This window comes from Carica papaya, chromosome 2 (assembly GCF_054855325.1).
Source record: "Carica papaya isolate Zhongbai chromosome 2, ASM5485532v1, whole genome shotgun sequence".
Taxonomy (NCBI): domain Eukaryota; kingdom Viridiplantae; phylum Streptophyta; class Magnoliopsida; order Brassicales; family Caricaceae; genus Carica; species Carica papaya.
The window spans coordinates 290558-307500 of NC_142310.1; the positions used below are offsets into that span (position 1 = coordinate 290558).

Consider the following 16943-nt stretch of genomic DNA (forward strand, 5'->3'; position numbering starts at 1 on the left):
ATTCAATAACTTAAATATTAGTCTTGTGAAATTGCATATAGGAAAAAGTTTTCTTTCTTCAATCTCTCAACGTGGCATCTCTGATAACCAGACTGACTGATAAGACCCAGTTATTTCTTGTCATCGCCATCTTCATTCTTGAATCGTTCAGTCTCACTCATTCTTCGTCACCAGCACCGGCCATTATTGGAGAAGAGCAGGGAAAGGGAAAAGGAATAAGCTTTAACTCTGATTTTGAAGGCTTTACGCCGTGAGCTTTTTAATACAGAAAGGAGGAGAAATATTTTATTAGTTCTGCTGTTGAATAATTATGAAGTTACCTCTAAGTAACGTTTAATTAGATATGATTTTACTGCATATATCATCTTAAATAACGATTCAATATTTTTAATTTAATTTTTTATTACTTTATATAAATTTTTCATTTTTTATAATTTTATTCATATAAAATAATATTTATATTATAGTTTATATAATTATAAAAAGTAATATTTTTATTATATTTTGTATAAATGTAAAAAAATTTAGTTAAATTATATGAAAAAAATTTACCAGCAACATAATATTTTAGAATTAAATAATATTTTAAATAAAATATATTTATACATATATAAAATTTTATTTAATTTTTAATAATATAATTTACATTATATATTAAAAATTTTTATGATCTAATCGATATTTTAACTAATGTCTAATTTATTAAAATTATAGATAAAATTTAGAAAAAATAGAAATAAATTGGAGAAGGAAAAATAAAGAAATTTTCTAATTAAACTAAATTTATAACGAATTAAGAATTAATTAGTTAATTAATTGAGTTTTATTTCCAGAAAATATTGGAAAATAAATTTGATAAAATTTAAAATAATTTTAACACTTCAGAAATATAAAATAAAACCTTTAGGGACAAAAATTATTGAAAACGGAATTTTTGAGGGCTTTTTGGGAATGAAAATCGGACCCAGGGACCAAAAAGAAGGAGTTTCTGGGCGAGTGCGGGCCGCGTACAAATTTGAAAGGCGGGCCACGGCAGCAGGTGACGTGTCCGTGTACCCAATGGGTTTCAAAAGCGTGGCAGCCGCGTGTCATAGGCGATCCGCATGAAAATGCTAGCGTGGGAATCCGCATGGAGGGGCCATCCGCGTGATTGGCGATCGGACGACCCTCGTCCTCTCACGTGTGTCCGATCGAACAGTGTAAATTCACTCCCGCCATTCCCAATCGGACAATCGTTATCGCATCCCGCCCAAAAGCGATGAACTGTTGGCCTTGCTGCACCCCCAAGTTGATCGAACGGCCCAGATTGCTTACCAACGGTCAGAATTTTAGAAAAAGTAGAAAGACGAAAATACCCTTAATGAAACCCTTGATCCAACGATCAATACTTAAGGAATCACGATCGGGCGGCCGAGATTCACTTTCCGACATGAAAAGACGGAAGTTCTCCTAGACAAAGTGGAAAGATCTGTCGGAAGGGCCAATTTAAGGAGCCCGATTAGGGCTCTTCATCTCATTTGTGAGAGGTGAGCCCGCGGGGAAGGAGGAGCAGGCCGCGGGCTGGCGATCTCGCCCGGGAGAGGGGATGGCAGAGATCGCATGGTGGCGATCTCGAGCGGAAGGGAAGCCGAACGAGATCGCACAGTGGCGATCTCGAACGGGAATCGGGAAGAGGTAGATCGCACGGTGGCGATCTCCATGAGAAAAGGAAGACTTGCGGCGGAAACCGCAAGCTAAGGAGGGGAGAAGAGTGAGTGACTTGGCCGCGAACGAGGGAGAGACGAGCGGTTTGAGCCGCGACCGAAGGAGGAAGGTGTCGCATGCGCGCTGTCGCTGCTGCGTGCGAGTGTGGGAACGGATTTGCGGGAAACCGCAAAACCGTGCGATCGCGCGGTGGCGATTTGGCCCGTGAGAGGGGCTGGCCGAGATCGCACGGTGGCGATCTCGACCGGAAGGGAAGCCGAACGAGATCGCACGGTGGCGATCTCCATGAGAAATGAAATACTTGCGGCGGAAACCGTAAGCCAAGGAGAGGAGAAGAGTGAGCGGCTTGGCCGCGAACGAGGGAGACACGAGCGGCTTGAGCCGCGACCGAAGAATGAAGAAGGTGTCGCACGCGCGCTGTCGCCGCAAAACCGGTGGTGTGCGTGCGAAATCCGAGCGCGGGGTGATGCTGAACGGCTTCGGCCGTGGATGCATGTACGACTTGGGAAGGTTAGGATGCGGTTCCAACCGCATTAGCGTGTGGTGGCGAGGCCGAGTGCCTGCGATGCGCGATTCGTGCTAGCGCCGCGACGGGTGGGTCAGTGTTGGTCGGGCAAGCGGAGAACCGAACCAGACCGGTGGCGGGGCGGAGTGAACGCCGCTAACCAAGCCTCCTCGCCGCCGCTTGCGGTAACAATTTTTCTCTCCTGCTTTTCCGCTTGAACCGACCGGTCCTAACCGGTTTTGTTTGTAGTCTTGAACCGAACCGGTTCACCTTCATACAGCGAATCAGATGGGTGTTTCGGGAAACCCAAACCTCCCACCCGCGGTGGGCACATAAATTTTTCTCTCTCTCTCTCTTTTGTTCAATTTTCTGTCCCTTAACAAGAATTTTTTTTTGGGTTCTTATCAACAATTGTTGAATGGTTGATTTTGTGCTTATGGGGAAAACAGAAGGATTCACCAAAATAAAAAATAGGGTGATGAATTTTTTGATGAAAAAGAAAGAAACAGGTAATCAAGGAAGCAAAGGCAGACCGAGTTGACCTCCTCTGGTGGTTTTTGGATGGCGTTTGATGGATGATCGTCCATGGTATCTACATTTAAAAGCTTCCTTTCTTTTTTTAATTTATTAATTTTTTTATCAATTTCTATTGCAAACTTTCAATTAATTTATAATTTTTTACTATTAATCTCATAGTTCTTTGTTTTTTTTTAGATTATTATTCTGTCAAATTTTTTATCTGTCTCTTATGTTCTATTTTCTGTCCCTTAAGAAGAAATCTTTTTTTGAGTACTTATCAACAATTGTTGAATGATTGATTTTGTGTTTATGGTAGAAAACAGAATGATTCAAAGAAATAAAAAATACGGGGATGAATTTTTTGCTGAAAGAAAGGAACAGGTAATCGATGAAGCAAAGGCAGACCCCCTCTTGCTTTTGGATTTTGTCTTCGGTTGATTTTTTCCTACTGTTTACTTTAACTGGCTGTTTCCATGGGATGACAAGACAGAGAAGAACATAATCTTTTGACGGTATCTATTTATGCTTTCTTCTTCATCACCAAGTTGTTTTGAATTGTTAAATGAAACTTATTAACTAAACTTGCAGTTTTTTTTGGTAAATGTACGACTGAAAGTAATTGCTACAGATGTTTAGTTGCCAACAAGCCAATCTTGATAAAGTAAGTAGTACTTGGAAATCAGCACATGGCATTAGTTTGTCTTGAACCACAAAAAAAAAAAAAAGTGTTTGCATATTTTAGAATAAGATAACATTTTAAATATTTTAAATAAAATATGTCAAAACACATTAAATCTTTATAATTAATTTGTAATAAAATAATTTAGGTGATAATTATGAGTCCAAAATTTATTTAGTTTAACATATAAAACCGGAGGATTCACAAAAATTAAAAGCTTTTGTGGTTTTTGGTTGACACTTGATAGATGATCAACCACGGTATTTCCATTTAAAAGCTTTCTTCCTTTTTTAAATTTATTAATTTTTTTATCAATTTCTGTTGCAAACTTTCAAATAATATCTGAAGGTTTGGTTCAAGTTTGTGCTATAGCAGGATCCTTAGATGTGTATAATCTCGGGTTCAATTGTTCTCCAATTTTCCTTCTCTGATAGTTTTCTTCTTTGTCAAGGTGGCAGAATATCTCTCTTTCTGTGCTGATGAATTGACCCCCCCTCTGTTGGTTTTTGAATGGCGTTTGATAGATGATTTTTAGATGTGTATGACTCTCAGGTTCAATTGTTCTCCAATTTCCCTTCTCTGACAGTTTTCTTCTTTGTCAAGGTGGCATAATATCTCTCTTTTTGTGCTGATGAATTGACCCCCCCCTTTGTTGGTTTTTGGATGGCGTTTGATAGATAATCATCCACGGTATTTACATTTAAAAGCTTTCTTCATTTTTTTTTTTAAAATTTATTAATGTTTTTATTAATTTCTATTCCAAACTTTTAAATAATATCTGAATGTTTGGTTTTTGGATGGCGTTTGATGGATGATCCTTAGATGTGTATGACTCTTAGGTTCAATTGTTCTCCAATTTCTCTTCTCTGACAGTTTTCTTCTTTGTCAAGGTGGCATAATATCTCTCTTTCTGTGCTGATGAATTGACCTCCCCGTTTGTTGGTTTTTGGATGGTGTTTGATAGATATCCACGGTATTTACATTTAAAAGCTTTCTTCATTTTTTTTTAATTTATTAATATTTTTATCAATTTCTATTCCAAACTTTCAAATAATATCTGAATGTTTGGTTTAAGTTTGTGCTATAACAGGATCCTTAGATGTGTATGACTCTCAGGTTCAATTGTTCTTCAATTTCCCCTCTCTGACAGTTTTCTTTTTTGTCAAGGTGGCAGAATATCTCTCTTTCAGTGCTGATGAATTGACCCCCCTCTGATGGTTTTTGGATGGCGTTTGATAGACGATCATCCACGGTATTTATATTTAAAAACCTTCTTCCTTTTTTTTTAATTTATTAATGTTTTTATCAATTTCTATTCCAAACTTTCAAATAATATCTAAATGTTTGGTTTAAGTTTGTGCTATAGCAGGATCCTTAGATGTGTATGACTCTCAGGTTCAATTGTTCTCCAATTTCTCCTCTCTGACAGTTTTCTTTTTTGTCAAGGTGGCAGAATATCTCTCTTTCAGTGTTGATGAATTAACCCTCCTCTGATGGTTTTTGGATGGTGTTTAATAGATGATCATCCACGGTATTTACATTTAAAAGCTTTCTTCCTTTTTTTTTTAATTTATTAATGTTTTTATCAATTTCTATTCCAAACTTTCAAATAATATCTGAATGTTTGGTTTAAGTTTGTGCTATATAGCAGGATCCTTAGATGTGTATGACTCTCAGGTTCAATTGTTCTCCAATTTTCCTCATATGACAGTTTTCTTCTTTGTCAAGGTGGCAGAATATCTCTCTTTCTGTGCTGATGCTTTGTTAATTTTTTGCTGTATTAGTTTAGTCTCTGAACTTTGTCTTTTTGTTCTACTTTAAAAGTGATTGATTGCTTGCAATTTTACCAAGTAGAAGAGCTCCTTGCTGCCCTCCCATTCTCTCTTTTTTGCTTTTCTTGACTGATACTTTAGAGGGTCATTTTGCTAAATTTCAAGTTTCAGAACTTCTCTCTTTCCCGGGCCCTGCATCCCCCTCGCATGTCTATATGATTTTCTTTTCCTCTCATCTTTGGTTGATTTTTTCTTACTGTTTACTTTAACAGCCGTTTTCATGGGATGACAGACCAGTGTGACTTACCTCATCTTCTAGTACTAGGCTACACGATTAGAATATTTTCCCGCATTGTTTATCAATAATTTGAATTCTTTTTCTCTTTCTGATATATGCTCTATGCATGCACAAAGAAAGGGGAGAATGGTTAGATGTGTTGTTCCGATATTTGCTTTAGTTGTTTCTATGACGTGATTGGACTATAATTGACCGTGTACTACATTTCAGTTGATTGAGCAGACTGGAGTAATTGAGGGCCCTTGATTATTTTACAGAGATGTCCCTGCTGTTATTACAACTTCTGTGGTCAAATGGTATCTCCAAGTTATTTCCAGTCTAAAAAGTTTCTTTTGTGTTGCTAGAATTTTGCACTTGGTATTCTGCTGTGTTTTATATAAGTTATTATTGGTATTTTCCTTCTTGTTCGTGGAAAACTTGTTGGGTGACGATTTATTATCCCTTCTGTACAAGTCATCCCCAGTTATGTGCTTTTTACTAGTCTTTGAAATTTGGAACATTTTGGTTGCCTTAGGTATAACTCAAGATTTTTGTCCTGCCAGGTTTATTAGCTTAGATTATGTATCTGGTGTGGCTGAAAAGTTTGTTTGTTGCAGTCTGTAAGGCAAGCCTTTTGGTGTGTGTGTGTTTGTGTATGAAAAATGTTGTGTACCATACATATTCTGTGATGGCCAGTAGATATGCTCCCAAATTTCTTTCTCTGACAACTCTAGATACTAGATTGGAATCTTTACTTTTCTGCATTTTGATGTTTTGTTCAGGTTTGTGCTATAGCAAGATCCTTGGATGTCTATGAATCTTGGGTACAATTGTTTTCCAGTTTCCCTTGCCTGACAGTTTTATTCTTTGTCGTTTTATTCTTTGTCAATGTGGCAGAATCTCTCTCTTTTTTGTGCCGGTGCTTGGTTAATTTTAAAATCTTTCTTCCTTTTTTTTAAAAAATTTATTAATGTTTTGGTAGAAAAACAGAAGGATTCACCGAAATGAAAAATAGGGTGATGAATTTTTTGATAAAAAGGAAAGGAACAGGTAATCAATGAAGCAAAGGCAGAGCGACTTGAACCCCCTCTTGTTGTTTTTGGGTGTTCGATAGGTGATCATTCATGGTATTTACATTTAAAAGTTTCTTTCTTTTTTTTTTAATTTATTAATTTTTTTTATTAATTTATTTTACAAACTTTTAAATAATATTGGATTTTTTATTATTGACTTTATAGTTTTTTTTTTTTTAAATTATTCTATGAAATTCTCTCTCTCTCTCTCTTTTGTTCTATTTTCTGTTCCTTAAGAAAACAATTCTTTTGGGTGCTTATCAACAAGTGTTGAATGGTTGATTTTGTATTTATGGGAGAAAGCGGAAGGATTCACCAAAATTAAAAATAGGGAGATGAATTTTTCGGATGAAAGTGCTAGTGTGGAAATCCGCATTAAGGGGCCATCCACGTGATAGGAGATCGGACGATCCTGATCCTCTCACGTGTGTCCTATCAAATGGTTGGAATTCACTCCCCCCATTCGCGATCGAACGGTCGCTATGGAATCCCGCCCAAAAGTGATGAACGGTTGGACTTCCCACACCCCAAGGTGATCAAACGGCCTAGATTGCTTATCTAACGATCAGGACTTTAGGAAAGATCGAAAGACCAAAATAGCCTTAATGAAGCCCTTGATCCAATGATCAATATTTGAGGAATAACGATTGGGCAGTCGAGATTCACTTTCGGACATGAAACGACGAAAGTTTCCTGGGACGAGCAGAAAGATCATGCGGTAGAGATCTGACGGCCGTGGAGGGGCCAATTTAAGGAGTCTTATTAAGGCTCTTCATCTCACTTGTGAGAGGTGAGGCTGTGGAATAGCGATCTCGCCGGTGAGAGGGGATGGCCGAGATCGCATTGTGGCATCTCGACAGAAAAGGAATTCAAATGAGATTGCACGGTGGCGATCTCGAACGGGAAGTGGGTAGAGGTAGATCGCACGGTGGCGATCTCCATGAGAAAAGGAATACAAGCAGCGGAAACCGCAAGCCAAGGAGCGGAGAAGAGTGAGCGGCTTGAGCTACAACTGAAAGATGAAGAAGGTGTCGCATGCGCACTGTTGCCGCTGCGTGCGAGTGTGGGAATGGGCTTACGGGAAACCGCAAACCGGTCGTGTGCGTGCAAAATCCGAGCGCCGTAGATGCATGTACGACTTGGGAAGGTTGGGATGCGGTTTTGACCGCATGAGCGTGAGGTGGCGAGGCCTAGTATGCAGTGAGGCTGAGCAGCTTTGGCCATGGATGCATCTACGACTTGGGAAGGTTGGGATACAGTTCCGACCGCATGAGCGTGCGGTGGATTGCGTGTGAAACTGGTGGTGTGCGTGCGAAATTCGAGTGCGGGGTGAGGCTGAGCAGCTTCGGCTGTGGATGCATGTATGACTTGGGAAGGTTGGGTTGCGGTTTCGACCGCATGAGCCTACGGTGGCGAGGCCGAGCGGGTTTGGCCGTGGATGCATGTACGACTTGGGAAGGTTGGGATGCGGTTCCGACCGCATGAGCATGTGGTGGTGAGGCCGAGTGCCTGCGATGCGCGAATGGTTCTAGTGTCGCCATGGATGGGTGAGTGTGGGTCGGGGAAGCGGAGAATCGAACTAGACCGGTGGCGAGGTGGAGTGAACGCCGCTACCCAAGCCCTCTTGCCGCCGCTTGCGGCAATTTTTCTCTCATGTTTTTCCGCTTGAACCGATTGGTAAAGTAAGTAGTACTCGGAAGTCTCTTCGTGACATTAATTTGTCTTGAACCTCAAAGAAAATCGTGTTTGCATATTTTAAAATTAGAGATAATGTTTTAAATATTTTAAATAAAATACGTTAGTACACATGAAAAATTTTCAAGTAATTTTTAACAATATAATTTAGATGATAATTATGTATCCAAAATTTATTTAATTTAACATATCTAGGAGAAAAGAGAAGGATTCACAAAAATTAAAAATAGGAAAATGAATTTTTTGGATGAAAAGAAAGAAAAAGGTAATCAAGGAAGCAAAGGCAGCCCTTGAACCCCCCACCCGCCCCGCCCGCAGTGATTTTATGATGGCGTTTGATGGATGATCATTCATGGTATTTACATTTATTCTGTCAATTTTTTCTCTCTGTCTCCTATCTTCTATTTACTGTCCCTTAAAAAGAATCTTTTTTTGGTTCTTATCAACAATTATTTAATGGTTGATTTTGTGCTTATGGGAAAAAACAGAAGGATTCCCCCAAAATGAATAGGTTTGATGAATTTTTTGATGAAAAAGAAAGAAATAGGTAATCAAGGAAGCAATGGCAGCCCGAGCTGATCACCTCTTGTGGTTTTTGGATGGCATTTGATAGATGATCGTACATGGTATTTACAGTTAAAAGCTTCTTTTCTTTTTCTTTTTTTTAATTTATTATTATTTTTTATATATTTTTATTACAAACTCTCAAATAATATCTGATGTTTTATTATTCAACTTGTAGTTCTTCTTTGAAAAAAAATTATTCTGTCAAAATTTTCTCTCTTTTGTTCTATTTTTTCTCTTAAGAAGAAATTTTTTTTGCGTACTTACCAACAAATTTTGAATGGTTGATTTTGTGCTTATAGGGGAAAACAGAAGGATTCACCAAATTAAAAAATCATGTGAATTTTTTTACGAAAAAGAAAGAAACAGGTAATCAAGGAAGCAAAGACAGCCCTACTTGGCCCCCTCTGGTGGTTTTTGGATGGCGTTTGATAGATGGTTGTCCATGGTATTGACATTTAAAAGCTTCTTTCTCTTTTTTTTTAATTTATTAATTTTTTTTTATCTATTTATATTATAAACTTTAAAATAATATTTGATTTTTTACGATTGATCTCGTAGTTCTATTTTTTAAAAAATTATAGTGGAATCGTCCAATGGAGGTAAGATCTATTAAATGTCTTGATTTCTCATGTTTTGTAGATGCTGTTTTGATAAAAGGAAAATAATTTAACAGTGAGGATTTCTCCAAATTTGATGCTCCAGATTTAATTTGGGTTGTTATAAATAGGAAAGAAAAAAAGGGGAAAAAAAAGAGAGGAAAGAAAGGGAGAAACTCGAAGAGAGAGAGAGGCCATTTGCGGAAGGAGAGAATTGCAGAGAGGAAGAGAAGGAGAGGGAGAAACAACATCACGAAACCAGGCTGATGGAAGAAGAAATAGGAGGGTGATTTCTGTGAAGGCTAGGCAGGAATTATAGTGGAATCGTCCAATGGAGGTAAGATCTATTAAATGTCTTGATTTCTCATGTTTTGTAGAACTAATGATGAGTGAAAGGGATAGGAAAACGAGTGGTGTAAAAACCTTGAGAGATTTAAAGATTTTAGGTGATCTGGAGTGTTACACCGATTGGATATAACAAGTTACCGGTTCAGTGTTGATCTGAAGCGTAGTGGTGAATAGACCCGGCAAACGAAGTAGAAAATAAAAAATAAAAAATAAAAAAAAGGGAGGGGGGACTAGGTGGACTTTGGATGTGAATGCAGAGGGATTTTATATTATTCCACAATTGAATGGTGGAATAATATAATGCAGAAATGTGAGACTTCAAGAATGGTGGATGTGTGGAATGGGCATGAGGTGATAAAAATCAAATTGGGGGCTAGATGATGATACTTCAGAGGGACTGGTGAGATGAGGTAGAGAGGGAGTTCAGGTTATTGAGAGAAGTGGTATAGTACTCTGGATCAATAGAAAAGGTGCAGATGCAGCAAGGTGTGTGTAGGGAGTGAGCAGGCGAGAGGAGGGCAGAAGGCTGAGAGCAGAAGTAAGCTAGTATGGGTGCAGAAAAAAAAATGAAAACAGAGAAAAGAAAGGGTGACCGGAGCAGGAGAAGGAGTTTATTAAATTTAGCAGAGAATTGCTTACAACCTGAGAGGAGAAAATTTGGAAAAGGAAGAACAATAAGAATTAAATAAATAAATAAATAAAATACCAAGGAGGACATTTTGAGTGGGAGAACCCTTCCGCTTGAACTGGCAACGGGTGAAAAAGAATGAGAATGGAAGTATGAGCAGTACTGTCAGAAAACATAAAAGAAAAGAATAATAGAGGAAAAACTGGAACATGCTGTGAGCGGGCAGATGATGACCGAGAGACACCTTTTGAGAATTTTAAATATTGGGGTCTGTGAATGCTGAACAGAGATGAAATGGCATGTGATGATTTTTGGTGCATAGTATGAGTGAGTGTGTGGCCAGGTTGGGGCCGAGTGGGGTATAACAACATATATATGTATAGCAAAATTGTTGAATAAATATATAACCTGGCATGTGATAAATTCTGCTGCGCGGTAGGTATCAGCAAGAGGCCAGGCTTGGCTGAGGTGACCTGTTGGGGTTTCCATATATATATATATAATTATATATAACGAAATGGCTGAGTAAATGCATAATTTTGCATGTGATAATTTTTGTTGCACAGTATGTGCGAGTGTGTGGCCGTGTTTGGCCGAGAGGCATCTGTCCGTATGTACGAGTGTGTGGCCGAGAGACATCTGTTGGGGTGTATATTTCTATTGCACAGTATGTGTGAGTGTGTGGCCTTGTTTGGCCGAGAGGCAACTGTCAGTTTGTGCAGGTGTGCGGTCGTGTTTGGCCAAGAGACATTTGTTGGGGTGTATATATAATTATACACAGCGGAATGCTTTATGAATGCTAAGTGAACATAAAATCTACATGTAAATCTCCTGTGCAGAGTGTGTGAATGTGTGTGGCAGAATGTGAAGTTGTGGATTGAACTCCATTTGGATGGTGACCTCTATATGATGGTTTTTTTTGAAGTAAAAATATATTAGTATATTAACACAGTACCAAAACAGGGGTACCAACCCATTTACAAAAGAATTACAGATTAGTAAGCATATCAATGCCAATCCCAAAATCCTCCTCATTCATCATATCATGCTCTAACAAGTTTGTCCCAAAATAATTAAAACATCTATCTCTTAATTTATATAATCTTGCTTCTTTCCTCTCAAATGCTTCAGCATTTCTTTCTTTCCAAATTACCCAAAAAACGGTCAATGGAACCAAAGTAGGAACACTTCCGTTGATCTTAAGTCCCACCCAAACCCAAATTTCATCCCTACCACTCCCAGCCACAACTCAATTAATCCCCAGCAGCCCATAAATTATGCACCACACACTATATGTCACGGGGCACACATACGAAGGTAGCATCTATTAACAATAAACTGCCCCCTCTTCTTTAATTTGTCCATAGTGAGAATACTTTCCCTGCTTGCTTCCCACGCAAAAAAAGCCAATCTAGGAGGGACTTTTCTATTCTAAATTTGTTTAAAAGGGAAAGTCCCAACTGTCATCCCCATCCCCACCAATCAGCATTCTGTAGTATGAATGGATAGAAAAAGTTCCCTTTTTTTCTAACTTCCATGAGACCTGATCCGAGCCCTCTTTCACATTCTGCTTCTCCAAAAGCATAAAGAGTTCTTCAAACTCTTGCATTTTCCAGTCATTTAAGTTCCTATTCACTCTGACAGACCATACGACACAATCATTGTAAATCCGGTAAGCATCAGCCACCAACATCGATTTCGAATGGGCAATCTCAAAAATGCTGAGAAACCTGTTCTGCAGACTGACATCACTAACCCATTTGTCATGCTAGAAACTAATTTTATTCCCTTCCCCCAGGTTCCATTTAATACAGCTGTAGAACCTCGGCCATTGTTTCATTATATTCTTCCACAAGCCTCGTCCATGAGGTCTAGAGCTGGCCCCAATCACATACCGCATTCAGATCACCCCAGCGGACAAGCACAATTTTTCTACATAGCTTGTAATCTTCATTCAAGAACTTCCATAACCTTTTTCCTTGAAGAGCCAAATTTATGTTGACAAGAGATCTAATCCCCAAACCACCACTATGAATCGATTTTTTAACTTCCTCCGAATTAACCAAATGGTACTTCCTTTTTCCCTGTGATTTCCCTGTTGTGCAGTATATGGGTGTGTGTGCATAACATTGATTACTTTTGAATTGGAGCCATCATAAGCTTCGGGAAGGTCAAGGAAAGTGAGGAATTAGGGAGGTGTAGGTTGGAAGGATACAGATTTGATATGTGATGAGTTAGGTTGTAGTTATGACTTTAAGTCGCAAGAGGGAGCCGAATAGGTAAGATACAGGAGTGGTGAGCAGAGAAGTGTTGGGCAGAATTTCAGGTGTCTACCAGGACTAGAGAGAAGGATATAATTAACGGGCTAATCGCACCGGTTTCAATTCTGTTGGTTAAATTTTTAAATTGATCTTACTGGGCTGTGTAAGCTCATTATTTTATTATCTTACAGAGCAGATGAAGCAGGAATAGATACAAGTGCTTCCAGAGCCAGAGTATAACCTGTAGAGAGTGCAAAACTGATTATAAGACCTGCTAACTTTTATTCAGTATATTCTCACTTTTGGAATTGGTATGTATGTAAGTTATGATTGAATTGTGTTAGAACTAACTGAGAGGATGACAATTATGACAGATTTGTAAATGTTATTACTTATTTTGTTATAGACGAATTAAGGGTAACAACCTTATTCACTCGTGAAAATCTGGGTTGTTACATCAACAATTGTTGAATGATTGCTTTTGTGTTTGTAGTAGAAAACAGAATGATTCACAGAAATAAAAAATACAGGGATGAATTTTTTGCTGAAAAGGGAAGGAACAGGTAATCAATTAAGCAAAGGCAGACCGACTTTGACCCCCTCTTGTTGTTTTTGGATGGTGTTTGATAGGTGTCGTCCATGGTTTACATTTAAAAGCTTCCTTTTTTTTTAATTTATTAATTTTTTTTATCAATTTTTTTTACAAACTTTTAAATAATACCTGATTTTTTATTATTGATTTTGTAGTTCTTTTTAAAAAAAAATAAAAATTATTATTCTGTCAAATTTTCTCTCTTTTTTTCTATTTTTTGTTCCTTAAGAAGAATTTTTTTTTTGGTACTTATTAACAATTGTTGAATGGTTGATTTTATTTTTTATCGGAAAAAACGAAAGGATTCACCAAAATTAAAAATAGAGGGATGAATTTTTTGATGAAAAGGAAAAACAGGTAGTCGAGGAAGCAAAGGCATCCCGACTTGACCTCCTCTGGTGGTTTTTGGATGACGTTTGATAGATGGTCATTCATGGTATTTACATTTAAAAGCTTCCTTCCTTTTTAAAAAAAATTTATTAATTTTTCTTTATCAATTTATATTATAAACTTTAAAATAATATTTGATTTGTTATTATTGATGTTGTAGTTTTTTCTTAAAAAAATTATTGTTCAGTGAAAATTTTTCTTTTAAATGATATTTTTGTTAAAAATATAAATATAAACAGTTTTTTTATTTCTCATATTCATTCTATTCATATTTAATTTTTAAATATCAAATTTTTTATCAAGCATAGGTGGCGTCACAAAAATGTACCTCAGCTCATCTATGAAAGCGCAAGACTTTTAAAAGCTTCTACTTCTCTCTTACTCTCTCCACTTCTTTCTTCCACTGATTACATATACCTGAATAGGTTATTTCAAAGTTTTTCATTTTGCTTATGTTCAATTTTTTTAAATCTAGTTAATTCAATTTATGACTTTAATTTGGATTAAGATCACTGGTTTTGATATTTCAAGTGATTTATTTGTGAATGGAAAGTTGTTATTAATTGTAAAAATGTCCCGGAGATTTCTATTCAGAGATGCCATTGTTTGGTGGTACAATTTCTACTACCTTCCCTTTTAGGTTTCAGGTTAGGTTAAGATTTTGCTTCCAAAATATTTGTATAGTTTAGATATTATGCTTTTGTTTTCTTTCTTGCATCCATGTTGATTGATATGGTTAAATTCCGTTGATTGATTCGTTGGTATCTTGATTGTAGGATGTGAGCAACATTCGGTAAGTTTCTGATCATGTCGCTCCTGGTTTATTATCTTCATCTTTCTTGTGTTGTATTTTCTGACCCTCAAGAAAAAAATTTCTTTTTGGGTACTCATCAACAATTGATGGATTACTGGTTTTTTTTTTTGGTGGGTTTTAGGCCTATTCATGGACCCTGCACGTGATGAAAGCTTGATTTTTTGAGCTTTTTTTATCTTAGGCATGATGTTGGAGATGATGGAAGTTCCACTTGGTTTCTTCAGGAACTTGCCACTGAGCAAGGTGGTGAAGAATAGAGGGTAACATTTAAATTCCAAGAACGAGGACATCATGTTTTAGAATGCAGACCAGTGTGACTTATCAACAATTGTTTAATGGTTGATTTTGTGCTTATGGGGATAAAACAGAAGGATTTGCCAAAATGAAAAATAGGGTGATGAATTTTTTGATGAAAAAGAAAGACACAGGTAATGAAGGAAGCAAAGGCAGAACGAGTTGATCCCCTCTTGTGGTTTTTGGATGGCGTTTGATAGATGATTATACACAGTATTTACATTTAAAAGCTTCCTTCTTTTTTTCTAATTTATTAAATTTTTTTATCAATTTTTATCATAAATTTTCAAATAATATCTGATTTTTTATTATTAATCTCGTAGTCCCTTTTTTTTTTAAAAAATATATATTATTCTGTCAAATTTTTTATCTCTCTTATGTTCTATTTTTTCTCCCTTACGAAGAAATCTTTTTTTGGGTACATATCCATGGTTTAACATTGTTGAATAATATCTGATTTTGGGTACATTTCAGCTTATTAATTTCTTTTATCAATTTCTTTTTAAAATTTTTAAATAATATCTGATTTTTTATTATTGACTTCGTAGTTTTTTTTTTAAAAAAACAAAAATTATTATTTTGTCAAATTTTTTCTCTATTTTCTGACTCTTAAGAAGAAATTTTTTTTGAGTACTTATCAACAATTGTTGAATGGTTGATTTTATTTTTATGGAGGAAAACTGAAGGATTCACCAAAATTAAAAATAGGAAGATGAATTTTTTGATGAGAAGGAAAGAAACAGGTAGTCGAGGAAGCAAAGGCAGCTCGACTTGACCTCCCTCTGGTGGCTTTTGCATGACGTTTGATAGATGGTCATCCATGGTATTTACATTTAATAGATTCCTTTGTTTTGTTTTTACATTTATTAATTTTTCTTTATCAATTTGTGTTATAAATTTTTAAATAATATTTGATTTCATTATTAATGTCGTAGTTGTTTTTTCAAAAGATTATTATTCAGTGAAAATTTTATTTTTAAATGATATTCTTGTTAAAAGTATAAATATAAACAGCTTTTTTTTTTCTCATATTCATTGTATTCATATTTAATTTTTAAATAGTAAATTTTTTATCAAGCATAGGTGGCGTCACAAATACGCACCTCAGCTCGTCTATAAAAGCGTAAGACTTTCAAAAACTTCTCTCTAAGTCTCTCCACCTTCGCTTGTGTTCTATTTCTAACCCTCAAGAAAAAACTTTCTTTTTGGCTACTTACCAACAATTGTTGGATGACTGATTTTTTTTGTAGGTTTTAGGAGGTATTCGTGGACCCTGCACGTGATGAAAGCTTGATCTTTTGAGCTATTTAGATCTCTGGCATGATGTTGGGGATAATGGAATTGCCACCTGGTTTTTTCAAGACTGAGCAAGGTGCTGAAGAATGCAGGGTAACATGCTTTAGAATGCAGACCAGTGTGACTTATTTTATATTCTAGTACTAGGCCACACGATTAGAATACTTTCTCGTATTGTTTATCACTTATTTTAATTCTCTTTCTTTTTCTGATATATGCTCTATGTATGCACAAAGAAAGGGTAGAATTGTTAGATGTGTTGTTCTGATATTTCCTCTTGTCTTTGGTTGATTTTTTCTTACTGTTTACTTTAACCGGCTGTTTCCAAAGGAAGGCAAGACAGAGAAGCACAAAATCTTTTGACGGTATCTGTTTATGCTTTCTTCTTTATCACCAAGTTGTTTTGAATTGTTTAAAAAAACAAGTTAACTAATTTTGCAGGTTTATTTGGTAAATCTACAACAGAAAGCGGTTGGTACATATGTTTTAATAGTTGCTCGCAAGCAAATCTTGATAAAGTAAGTAGTGCTCTGAAGTCATTTTGTGACATTAGTTTGTCTTTTACAACAAAAAAAATCGTGTTTGCATATTTTAGAGTTAGGTAACGTTTTAAATATTTTAAATAAAATATGTTAGTACACGTGAAAACTTTTTAAGTAATTTTTAACAATTTAGGTGATAATTATGTGTTCAAAATTTATTTAGTTTGACATATACAAGAGAAAAGAGAAGGACAAAAATTAAAAATAGGGAATTGGATTTTCTGGTGGTTATTGGATGGCGTTTGATAGATGATCATTCATGGTATTTACATTTAAAAGCTGCCTTCCATTTTTTTCATTAATTAATTTTTTTTTATAAATTTTTATTGCAAACTTTCAAATAATATCTGAATGTTTGGTTCAAGTTTGTGCTATAGCAGAATCTTTTGAT

The 16943-nt window shown here is 36.2% G+C and overlaps 1 protein-coding gene across 1 annotated transcript in view; it reads left to right on the forward strand.

The window, feature by feature from the left end:
• The first annotated feature begins 955 nt into the window (after window positions 1-955).
• LOC110814632 (uncharacterized) overlaps window positions 956-16943 on the forward strand; it is a 46034-nt gene continuing 30046 nt past the window's right edge. The window contains exons 1-11 of the mRNA XM_088212394.1: window positions 956-4097; window positions 4298-4380; window positions 4575-4659; window positions 4854-4938; window positions 5688-8850; window positions 9091-9724; window positions 14383-14680; window positions 15798-15837; window positions 15965-16103; window positions 16341-16375; window positions 16452-16528. The gene's annotated coding sequence lies outside the window, so the exon portion shown is untranslated. The remainder of the gene's footprint in view (window positions 4098-4297; window positions 4381-4574; window positions 4660-4853; window positions 4939-5687; window positions 8851-9090; window positions 9725-14382; window positions 14681-15797; window positions 15838-15964; window positions 16104-16340; window positions 16376-16451; window positions 16529-16943) is intronic.